The sequence below is a fragment of the Staurois parvus genome, unplaced genomic scaffold, assembly GCF_062004578.1.
Source record: "Staurois parvus isolate SC_StPar_1 unplaced genomic scaffold, SC_StPar_1.0 ptg000960l, whole genome shotgun sequence".
Lineage (NCBI taxonomy): Eukaryota > Metazoa > Chordata > Amphibia > Anura > Ranidae > Staurois > Staurois parvus.
The window spans coordinates 744,378-757,458 of NW_028318756.1; the positions used below are offsets into that span (position 1 = coordinate 744,378).

Consider the following 13,081-nt stretch of genomic DNA (forward strand, 5'->3'; position numbering starts at 1 on the left):
TTCTGTGTCTGTGCGAGTAACAATTCTGTGGCCCTAAGTAACAGTTCTGTGGCCCTCAGTAACAATTCTGTGTCTGTCCCTGAGTAACAATTCTGTGGCCCTAACTAAAGTTTCTGTGGCCCTAAGTAACAATTCTCTGGCACTCAGTAACAATTCTGTCTGTCCCTGAGTAACAATTCTGTGGCCCTAATAACGTTTCTGTGGCCCTAAGCAACAATTCTCTGGCACTCAGTAACAATTCTGTCTGTCCCTGAGTATGAATTCTGTGGCCCTAACTAGCGTTTCTTTGTCCCTAAGTAACGATTCTGTGGCCCTAATTAGCAATTCTGTGTCCCTGAGTAATGGTTCTCTGTCCCTAAGTAACGTTTCTCTGTCCCCAAGTATCGTTTCTGTGGCCCTAACTCTGTCCCTAATACAGAGCGGTCTGCCTCTGTTCAATGACTGCAGGCAAATGAAGAATTCCAAAATGGCCGCTATTTATAGCTCGACCATTACACAGTGCTAGCAGGCTGGCTGCTGATTGGCTGATGCGATCACATGTCGTTGAGGAATGCATTATGGGTCAGCGCGCCTTGTCTGCGCGCCTTCCCAGACATCCCCGCTCCGTCGCCGCACATGTCAGCCGCCATTTTCGGAAAAAATTTCGATTCGCGCGTCCGAATTAGGCTATTTTTCCGATATTCGACTCGAATTCCACTTCGGCTACTTCGATTCGCTCATCTCTATTTATTTACATAAAATTTTATTATTTATTGTTTATTTTTACCTCCCTTTTATATGAATCATTATTTTAGCGCTGCACTGTTTTATTTATTCTATTGTAAGGTTTATGTTGGTTACCTTTAGTGCTTAGCTGCTGACTGGATGGCACTCGCTTTGTACATTTTTTTATAATGTACAGATCCTAATGATACTATCAGTGATTGTTCCTCATCTACCTGATGATGGGGAGGGGTGGTGTGATCTTCCTGTGTGGAATCCCAGGAATACAGAGGACGGGGACATCTCTCTGGTGGGTTCCTGGTATTAGGTGGCTCCATCATATCCTTGTGTCCTTCTGAAAACTCCTCCATCACTCCATACTCCTCATCCTCCTCTTTATACTCTTCTTTAACATCAATATTATCATCCCCGAGGATTCCACTCTGAAAGATATAAAAAAACATTCATTGTAACAAACATGCTGTGTATAAATCACAACTACCAATAATTGTCATCATCTACCTGATGATGGTGAGGGATGGTGTGACCTTCCTGTGTGGAATCCCGGGAATACAGAGGACGGGGACATCTCTCTGGTGGGTTCCCATGACTGGATCCATCTGTAGGAAACACACACACTGACTGAATCCATTGTTTCTATGTGTTTATCAGATGATGGGGGATCTAGGTGGATCCTCCGTACTGCTCTCTCCTTTACAATAAAGTCTCCTCTTACCCGGTGATGTGAGGGGCGGCTGATTGTCCATCATGACGTCCTTGTAGAGATCCTTGTGTCCTTCTAAATATTGATGTGTATCCTCTGCTGGAGATAAAAGATGTCACAGTGACTATGGTGAAAGAGGACGGACATGACAATGGAGGAAGAGGACAGACATGACTATGGAGGAAAAGTACGGACAGGACTATGGAGGAAGAGGACGGACATGACTATAGAGGAAGAGGATGGACATGACTATGGAGGAAGAGGACGGACATGACGGGGGGTTACTGGGTGTAAATAGAACATAACATCTTATTACCGGTTTATGACTGTGGCCTGTGTCTGGTCTGTTTGAGAATCATCCCCCCATTCATGTGATCCTTATCAGTTCCTAATTGGGGTGGAGATGAGTGCTCATTTGGCTATCTCCCTATAAATTTAGAACAGCTTATGGGGGGAGATCACTGATGGGGGGCACAGTCACTGATGGGGTGCTGCACTTGAGTGTGTGCTGCGTTGATGAAGTGCTAAGAAGCAGTTGAACTAAAGTAGAAGGAAGATAAAACAACAAGAAACTCTCCTGCATGCTGGACAGACTGCAAGCAAACACCCCGGGAAACATCTCCTACAAGTCTGAGTCCCACTCTGTGTACCTTTCATATGTCCCCTCTACTCCTCCTTTTCATATTACTTTCCTGCGTTCCCAAAATCTCACTTCTTTACCCCTCTGCTCCACCCCAAAACGTGTACATCTCCCCCTCACTGCTACCATCTCCCTACTACTGCTCTCATCACCTCCTGCTGATACTTCACTCCCCTGCTGACCCAAACACCAGGACTGGAAGGCATGTGCGCTCGTGTACATCCCGCTCCCATTTTACTTTCCTCACCCTCCTTCTCCTAACCTCTGGGGATATCTCCCCAAACCCTGGACCTCCACTATCTCACCCCCACACCGGGCACCCTCCTTCTCCTAACCTCTGGGGATATCTCCCCAAACCCTGGTCCTCCACTATCTCACCCCCACACCGGGCATCCTCCTTCTCCTAACCTCTGGGGATATCTCCCCAAACCCTGGTCCTCCACTATCTCACCCCCACACCAGGCACCATCCTTCTCCTAACCTCTGGGGATATCTCCCCAAACCCTGGTCCTCCACTATCTCACCCCCACACCAGGCATCCTCTTTCTTCCATGGAATAGCCACAATCCCCTCAATTTAATATCAGTCCCTGTGCTCCCAAAAACCAGGCTCCCTTTTTCATAAGCACCCATGTCCCGCTTTCTTGATGATTTCGCTGCCTGGCTACCCTACTTTCTCTCCTCTGAACTACCCGCTATCATTCTCAGAGATTTTAACATCCTTATTAATGTCAACAACCCGGCTACATCCCAACTCTTCAACATAACCTCATCTTTTGCATTAGCACAATGTATACAGTCCTCCACTCACTCTGATGGGAATACATTAGACCTTGTTTTCTCCCGTATTTGCACTCCCTACAACCTCACAAACACCCCCTTTCCTCTCTCTGATCACAATCTCATCACCTTCACAGTCTCCTCGTCCTCTAACACCTATCCCTCCAAGCAGCAAACAATTACCCGCAGAAACCTTCACAACTTGAACCCGGCTCCTTTCCACTCTGCAACTGACCAACTCTATGACAGAATCTCTCCCCTGTCCTGCCCTGACCTGGCCACTGCTGTCTATAACAGTTCACTATCATCCACATTAGACTGACTTGCTCCTCTAACAACACGAAGTATCAGGCCCCGACCATTACATCCGTGGCAGACTGACCACACCAGACATCTTAAGTGACATAGTCGTGCGCTGGAGCGATTGTGGCGTAAAACCAAATCTCAGCAAGCATTCACCCGATATAAATCTGTTTTCTTCACATACAATTTCTCCCTCCATGCTGCCAAACAAGACGACTTTGTCCCTCTCATCAATACCTTCTCATTTAGTCCTCGTTGTCTCTTCTCTACCTTTAACTCTCTACTTTCTCCACCTCCACCCAGTACCTCACTCACTGCTCATGAGATTGCAAATCATTTCAAAAACAAGATTGATACAATTCGTAGGGGCATCACCACTGCACAGACATCCATCCCACTTAGCATACCTTATACTAAACCTCTCTCAACACTTTCCTCTTCTGACCTCGCTACTACTGAAGAGGTCACTAAGGTTTTCTCAGAAGCCCGTCTCACCACCTGCCCCCTGGATCCTGTCCCCTCACAACTACTACGGTCACCCTCTTCTTCCATCCTATGCCCCCTCACTCACAATCTTTCCCTCTCTCCTGGTGCCTTCCCCTCCCCTCTAAAGCATGTGCATATAACTCCCATGTTTAAAAAGCCCTCCCTGGACCCCACCAACCTGAACAACTTAAGACCCATCTCCCTGCTGCCATGTACCTCTAAACTCCTAGAACGCTTAGTCTACAATTGCCTGAGCTCCCACCTCACTGACAACAACCTTCTCGACCCTTTACAGTCTGGCTTTCACTCACTACACTCCACTGACACCGCCCAACTAAACCTCACTAGTGATCCACTAACTGCTAAGACCAATGGCCACTACTCCATACTTATCCCAACCAATGGCAACTACTCCATACTCATCCCAACCAATGGCCACTACTCCATAATAATCCCAACCAATGGCCACTACTCCATAATAATCGCAACCAATGGCCACTACTCCATACTAATCCAAACCGATGGCCACTACTTCATACTAATCCAAACCGATGGCCACTAATCCGTACTCATCCAAACCAATGGCCACTAATCCGTACTCATCCCAACCGAAAGCCACTGCTCCGTACTCATCCCAACCGAGGGCCACTGCTCCGTACTCATCCCAACCGACGGCCACTGCTCCGTACTCGTCCCAGCCGACGGCCACTGCTCCGTACTCGTCCCAACCGACGGCCACTGCTCCGTACTCGTCCCAACCGACGGCCACTGCTCCGTACTCGTCCCAACCGACGGCCACTGCTCCGTACTCGTCCCAACCGACGGCCACTACTCCGTACTCGTCCCAACCGACGGCCACTACTCCGTACTCGTCCCAACCGACGGCCACTACTCCGTACTCGTCCCAACCGACGGCCACTACTCCGTACTCATCAAAACCGACGGCCACTACTCCGTACTCATCAAAACCGACGGCCACTACTCCGTACTCATCCCAACCGACGGCCACTACTCCGTACTCATCCCAACCGACGGCCACTACTCCGTACTCATCCCAACCGACGGCCACTACTCCGTACTCATCCCAACCGACGGCCACTACTCCGTACTCATCCCAACCGACGGCCACTACTCCGTACTCATCCCAACCGACGGCCACTACTCCGTACTCATCCCAACCGACGGCCACTACTCCGTACTCATCCCAACCGACGGCCACTACTCCGTACTCATCCCAACCGACGGCCACTACTCCGTACTCATCCCAACCGACGGCCACTACTCCGTACTCATCCCAACCGACGGCCACTACTCCGTACTCATCCCAACCGACGGCCACTACTCCGTACTCATCAAAACCGACGGCCACTACTCCGTACTCATCCCAACCGACGGCCACTACTCCGTACTCATCCCAACCGACGGCCACTACTCCGTACTCATCCCAACCGACGGCCACTACTCCGTACTCATCCCAACCGACGGCCACTACTCCGTACTCATCCCAACCGACGGCCACTACTCCGTACTCATCCCAACCGACGGCCACTACTCCGTACTCATCCCAAACGACGGCCACTACTCCGTGCTCATCCCAACCGACGGCCACTACTCCGTACTCATCCCAACCGACGGCCACTACTCCGTGCTCATCCCAACCGACGGCCACTACTCCGTACTCATCCCAACCGACGGCCACTACTCCGTACTCATCCCAACCGACGGCCACTACTCCGTACTCGTCCCAACCGACGGCCACTACTCCGTACTCATCCCAGCCGACGGCCACTACTCCGTACTCATCCCAGCCGACGGCCACTACTCCGTACTCATCCCAGCCGACGGCCACTACTCCGTACTCATCCCAGCCGATGGCCACTACTCCGTACTCATCCCAGCTGACGGCCACTACTCCGTACTCATCCCAGCCGACGGCCACTACTCCGTACTCATCCCAGCCGATGGCCACTACTCCGTACTCATCCCAGCTGACGGCCACTACTCCGTACTCATCCCAGCCGACGGCCACTACTCCGTACTCATCCCAACCCACGGCCACTACTCCGTACACATCCCAACCGACGGCCACTACTCCGTACTCATCCCAACCAACGGCCACTACTCTGTACTCATCCCAACCAATGGCCACTACTCCCTACTCATCCTAACCAATGGCCACTACTTTGTACCCATCTCAACCAATGGCCACTTCTCCGTACCCATCCCAACCAATGGCCACTACTCCATACTTATCCCAGCCACTGGCCACTACTCCATACTCCTCCCAACCAATGGCCATTAATCCATACTCTTACTACTTGACCTCTCTGCAGCTTTTGATATGGGTGACCATCCTCTCCTCCTCAAAAAACTACACTCTCTGAGTATCAGAGACTCTGCTCTCTCCTGGTTCTCCTCCTACCTATCATAGCACTCCTTCAGCGTTACCTATAATGCTGCCTCCTCCTCTTCACTCCCTCTTTCTATAGGGGTGCCTCAAGGATCTGTCCTTGGACCACTTCTCTTCTACATCAACACCTCCTCCTTTGGTCACTTGATAAACTCCCATGGCTTAAAGTACCATCTCTATGATAATGATACACAAATCTATCTTTCTACTCCTCACCTCACCCCTTCAGTCACCTCCTCATCTCACCCCTTCAGTCTCCTCCCGCATTACTAACCTACTAAGTGACATATCGGCATGGATGTCACTCCACTTCCTCTAACTCAATCTTTCCAAAACTGAGCTCTTAGTATTCCCTCCAGCCCATGCCCCCTCCCCTGACTTCTCCATCAAGATCAATAACACAATCATCAGTCCCTCCCCTCATGCCAGGGTACTAGGTGTAATCCTAGACTCCCACCTGTCCTTTCAACCCCAAATCCAATCGCTGTCCAAATCTTGTAGACTTCACCAAGACAACATCTCCAAGATACGCCCGTTTCTAACCTCGGAAACCACTAAGCAACTTATTCACTCCCTTGTTATATCTCGCCTTGACTATTGTAACTCCCTCCTCATTGGCCAACCTCATCGCAGGCTATCCCATCTTCATCTTCCCGTCTATCATTAATGCTTCTGCCAGACTCATCCACCTTACTATCTATTCTGTATCTGCCACCCCTCTATGCCAATCCCTTCACTGGCCTCCACTCAGTGTCCTCCACCCCTCTCTGCCAATCCCTCCACTGACCTCCACTCAGTGTTCTCCACCCTTCTCTGCCAAGCCCTCCACTGGCCTCCATTCAGTATCCTCCACCCCCCTCTGTAAATCCCTCCACTGGCTTCCCGTTGCCCGATGGATATAATTCAAAACATTAACAATAACATATAAAGCCATTTATAACTCTGCCCCAAATTACATCACCAATCTTGTCTCCAAATATCACCCAAACCGTCCTCTCCGCTCCTTGCAAGACCTAATACACAATTTATCAGACTATCGCCTACTCTACTTTTAGGCGATCTCTGAAAACCGATCTCTTCAGGGAAGTCTATCCCGCCCTCAACTAATAATGGAATCTTCTACTCCTCCTACCAGTCCATCCCCCACAGTTACTACCTTTTGTACCCCTAGCCCCTCCCTTTTATATTGTAAGCTCCCAAGATCAGGCCCTCCTATCCCTCTTGTATTGAACTGTATTGTTGCTGTATTGTCTCCCGTTATATTGTAAAGTGCTGAGAAAACTGTTGGCACCATAAATCCTGTATAATAATTACCTCCTCTACTGCCAGGTCCACAAACCTCTCCGATCTCCTTCAGACCACATAGAGCTTTGTGTCTTTATTCCAGATCACTTCTTGTCTGTTCCTGACATCACTTCCTGTCTGTATTCCATAGAGGAGTCCTGTCTGGGTAGTAGAAATGAGATCACCATCTTGTGGAATTCAGAGGAACTGCAGCCCCGAGAAATGTCCCCTGATAACCATTCCTGCATTGTATTACCTTACAGGGATATCAGTAAAGTGACAAAATACCTAAAAAAAAGTAAGAAACAATAAACCTAACTCTTATGCAACCAACTGTTTAAAACAGTTACTTAATTACAGATAGAAAAGTCTTAAAGATACAGAACACAAGATAAAAACAAAGGTATACATAATAAAAAAGAAACCTCCAAAATCAGACAGACTACCCAGAATGTCCCGTCCTTCCTATCAGCGAAAGACACAGACTACCCAGAATGTCCCGTCCTTCCTATTAGAGAGAGACAGACTACCCAGAATGTCCCGTCCTTCATATCAGAGAGAGAAAGACTACCCAGAATGTACCGCCCTTCATATCAGAGACTGAGACAGACTAGCCAGAAAGTCCCATCCTTCATATCAGAGAGAGACAGACTACCCAGAATGTCCCGTCCTTCCTATCAGAGAGAGACAGACTACCCAGAATGTCCCGTCCTTCATATCATAGAAACAAACTACCCAGAATGTCCCATCTTTCCTATCAAAGAGAGAGACAGACTACCCAGAATGTCCCATCTTTCCTATCAAAGAGAGAGACAGACTACCCAGAATATCCCATCCTTAAAATCAGAGAGAAAAAGACTACCCACAATGTCCTGTCCTTCATATCATAGAGACAAACTACCAAGAATGTTCCGTCCTTCCTATCAGAGAGAGAGACAGACTACCCAGAATGTCAAGTCCTTTCTATCAGAGAGAGACAGACTACCCAGAATGTCAAGTCCTTTAATATCAGAGAGAGAGACAAATGACCCAGAATGTCCCGTCCTTCATATCCAAGAGAGACAGACTACCCAGAATGTCCCATCCTTCTTATCAGAGACCGAGACAGACTACCCAGAATGTCCCGTCTTTCATATCAAAGAGAGAGAGAGACAGACTACCCAGAATGTCCCATCCTTTCTATCAGAGAGAGAGAGAGACAGACTACCCAGAATGACCCATCCTTCATATCAAAGACCAAGAAAGACTACCTAGAATGTCTCATCCTTCCTATCAGAGAGAGACAGACTACCCAGAATGTCCCGTCCTTCATATCAGAGAGAGACAGACTACCCAGAATGTCCCATCCTTCATATCAGAGAGAGACAGACTACCCAGAATATCCCATCTTTCCTATCAAAGAGAGAGACAGACTACCCAGAATATCCCATCCTTAAAATCAGAGAGAAAAAGACTACCCACAATGTCCTGTCCTTCATATCATAGAGACAAACTACCAAGAATGTTCCGTCCTTCCTATCAGAGAGAGAGACAGACTACCCAGAATGTCAAGTCCTTTAATATCAGAGAGAGAGACAAATGACCCAGAATGTCCCGTCCTTCATATCCAAGAGAGACAGACTACCCAGAATGTCCCATCCTTCTTATCAGAGACCGAGACAGACTACCCAGAATGTCCCGTCTTTCATATCAAAGAGAGAGAGAGACAGACTACCCAGAATGTCCCATCCTTTCTATTAGAGAGAGAGAGAGAGACAGACTACCCAGAATGACCCATCCTTCATATCAAAGACCAAGAAAGACTACCTAGAATGTCTCATCCTTCCTATCAGAGAGAGACAGACTACCCAGAATGTCCCGTCCTTCATATCAGAGAGAGACAGACTACCCAGAATGTCCCATCCTTCATATCAGAGAGAGACAGACTACCCAGAATGTCCCGTCCTTCCTATCAGAGAGAGACACACTACCGAGAATGTCCCATCCTTCCTATCAGAGAGAGACAGACTACCCAGAATGTCCCGTCCTTCCTATCAGAGAGAGAGAAAGACTACCCAGAATATCCCATCCTTCATATCAGAGAGACAGACTACCCAGAATGTCCCGTCCTTCATATCATAGAGACAGACTACCCAGAATGTCCCATTCTTCCTATCAGAGAGAGAGAGACAGACTACCCAGAATGTAAAGTCCTTCCTATCGGAGAGAGACAGGCTACCCAGAAAATCCCATCCTTCATATCAGAGAGAGACAGACTACCCAGAATGTCTCGACCTTCCTATCAGAGAGAGAAAGACTACCCAGAATTTCCCGTCCTTCATATCAGAGAGAGAGACAGACTACCCAGAATTTCCCGTCCTTCCTATCAGAGAGAGACAGACTACCCAGAATGTCCCGTCCTTCCTATCAGAAAGAGACAGACTACCCAGAATGTCCCGTCCTTCCTATCAAAGAGAGAAAGACTACCCAGAATGTCCCGTCCTTCCTATCAGAGATAGAGACAGACTACCCAAACTGTTCCGTCCTTCCTATCAGAGAGACACAGCCTACCCAAAATGTCCCGTCCCTCATATCAGAAACTGAGACAGACTACCCAGAATGTCCCAGCCTTCTTATCAGAGAGACAGACTACCCAGAATGTCCCGTCCTTCCTATTAGAGAGAGGAAGATTACCCAGAATGTACCACCCTTCATATAAGAGAGGGAGAGACTACCCAGAATGTCCCATCCTTCATATCAGAGAGAGACAGACTACCCAGAATGTCCCATCCTTCCTATCAGAGAGAGACAGACTACCCAGAATGTCCTGTCCTTCCTATCAGAGAGAGAGAAAGACTACCCAGAATGTCCCATCCTTCATATCATAGAGACAGACTACCCAGAATGTCCCGTTCTTCCTATCAGAGAGAGAGACAGACTACCCAGAATGTAAAGTCCTTCAAATCAGAGAGAGACAGAATACCCAGAATGTCCCGTCCTTCATATCAGAGAGAGACAGACTACCCAGAATGTCCTGTCCTTCATATCATAGAGACAGACTACCCAGAATGTTCCGTCTTTCCTATCAGAGAGAGAGATAGAATACCCAGAATGTCAAGTCCTTTCTATCAGAGAGAGACAGACTACCCATAATGTCCCGTCCTTCATATCCGAGAGAGACAGACTACCCAGAATGTCCCATCCTTCTTATCAGAGTCCGAGACAGACTACCCCGAATGTCCCGTCCTTCATATCAGAGAAAGACAGACTACCCAGAATGTCCTGTCCTTCATATCAGAGAGAGACAGACTACCCAGAATGTCCCATCCTTCATACCAGAGAGAGACAGACTACCCAGAATGTCCCGTCCTTCATACCAGAGAGAGACAGACTACCCAGAATGTCCCGTCCTTCATATCAGAGAGTGACAGACTACCCAGAATTTCCCGTCCTTCATATCAAAGAGAGAGACAGACTACCCAGAATGTCCCGTCCTTCATATCAGAGAGATAGAGAGACAAACTACCCAGAATGTCCCATCCTTCATATCAGAAAGAGAAAGACTACCCAGAATGTCCCATCCTTGATATCAGAGAGACAGACTACCCAGAATGTCCCATCCTTGATATCAGAGCGAGACAGACTACCCAGAATGTCCCATCCTTCATATCAGAGACCGAGACAGACTACCTAGAATATCCAATCCTCCATATCAGAGAGAGACAGACTACCCAGAATGTCTCATCCTTCCTATCAGAGAGAGACAGACTACCCAGAATGTCCTGTCCTTCCTATCAGAGACCGAGAGAGACTACCCAGAATGTCCCGTTCTTCAAATCAGAGAGAGACAGACTAACCAGAATGTCCCATCCTTCATATCAGAGAGAGACAGACTAACCAGAATGTCCCATCCTTCATATCAGAGAGAGAGAGACTACCCAAAATGTCTCATCCTTCATATCAGAGTCTTAGACAGACTACCCTGAATGTCCTCTCCTTCCTATCAGAGAGAGACAGACTCCCCAGAATTTCCCATCCTTTATATCAGAGACCGAGACAGACTACCTAGAATATCCAATCCTCCATATCAGAGAGAGACAGACTACCCTGAATGTCTCATCCTTCCTATCAGAGAGAGACAGACTACCCAGAATGTCCTGTCCTTCATATCAGAGTCAGACTCCCCAGAATGTCCCGTCCTTCATATCAGAGAGAGTCAGACTATCCAGAATGTCCCGTCCTTCATATCAGAGAGAGACAGACTACTCAGAATTTCCCTTCCTTTATATCAGAGACCGAGACAGACTACCCAGAATGTCCCATCCTTCATATCAGAGAGAGACAGACTACCCAGAATATTCCGTCCTTCATATCAGAGACCGAGACAGACTACCCAGAATGTCCCATCTTTCATATCAGAGAGAGACAGACTACCCAGAATATCCCATCCTTAATATCAGAGAGAGAAAGACTACCCAGAATGTCCCATCCTTGATATCAGAGCGAGACAGACTACCCAGAATGTCCAATCCTCCATATCAGAGACCAAGACAGACTACCTAGAATATCCAATCCTCCATATCAGAGAGAGACAGACTACCCAGAATGTCTCATCCTTCCTATCAGAGAGAGAGACAGACTACCCAGAATGTCTCGTCCTTCCTATCAGAGACAGACTACCCAGAATGTCCCGTTCTTCAAATCAGAGAGAGACAGACTAACCAGAATGTCCCATCCTTCATATCAGAGAGAGAGAGACTACCCAAAATGTCTCATCCTTCATATCAGAGTCTTAGACAGACTACCCTGAATGTCCTCTCCTTCCTATCAGAGAGAGACAGACTCCCCAGAATTTCCCATCCTTTATATCAGAGACCGAGACAGACTACCTAGAATATCCAATCCTCCATATCAGAGAGAGACAGACTACCCTGAATGTCTCATCCTTCCTATCAGAGAGAGACAGACTACCCTGAATGTCTCATCCTTCCTATCAGAGAGAGACAGACTACCCAGAATGTCCTGTCCTTCATATCAGAGACAGACTCACCAGAATCTCCCATTCTTCATATCAGAGAGAGTCAGACTCCCCAGAATGTCCCGTCCTTCATATCAGAGAGAGTCAGACTATCCAGAATGTCCCGTCCTTTATATCGGAGAGAGACAGACTACCCAGAATTTCCCTTCCTTTATATCAGAGACCGAGACAGACTACCCAGAATGTCCCATCTTTCATATCAGAGAGAGACAGACTACCCAGAATGTCCCATCCTTCATATCAGAGAGTGACAGACTACCCAGAATGTCCCATCTTTCATATCAGAGAGAGACAGACTACCCAGAATGTCCCATCTTTCATATCAGAGAGAGACAGACTACCCAGAATGTCCCGTCCTTCATATCAGAGAGAGTCAGACTATCCAGAATGTCCCGTCCTTTATATCGGAGAGAGACAGACTACCCAGAATTTCCCTTCCTTCATATCAGAGAGAGAGACAGACTACCCAGAATGTCCCGTCCTTCATATCAGAGACGATACAGATTACCCAGAATGTCCCATCCTTCATATCAGAGAGTGACAGACTACCCAGAATGTCCCATCTTTCATATCAGAGAGAGACAGACTACCCAGAATGTCCCATCTTTCATATCAGAGAGAGACAGACTACCCAGAATGTCCCGTCCTTCATAACAGAGAGAGACGGACTACCCAGAATGTCCCGTCCTTCATATCAGAGACCGACTACCCAGAATGTCCCGTCCTTCATATCAGA

The 13,081-nt window shown here is 47.9% G+C and overlaps 1 long non-coding RNA gene across 1 annotated transcript; it reads right to left on the reverse strand.

Moving 5' to 3' along the window:
• Positions 1-1,224: 1,224 nt before the first annotated feature.
• LOC149441675 (uncharacterized) lies at positions 1,225-7,532 on the reverse strand. The gene is made up of 3 exons (XR_016307310.1): positions 7,359-7,532; positions 1,439-1,525; positions 1,225-1,322 (listed from the first exon to the last, which is right to left on the reverse strand). It is a non-coding gene; the product is annotated as an uncharacterized LOC149441675 (long non-coding RNA).
• Positions 7,533-13,081: the final 5,549 nt, after the last annotated feature.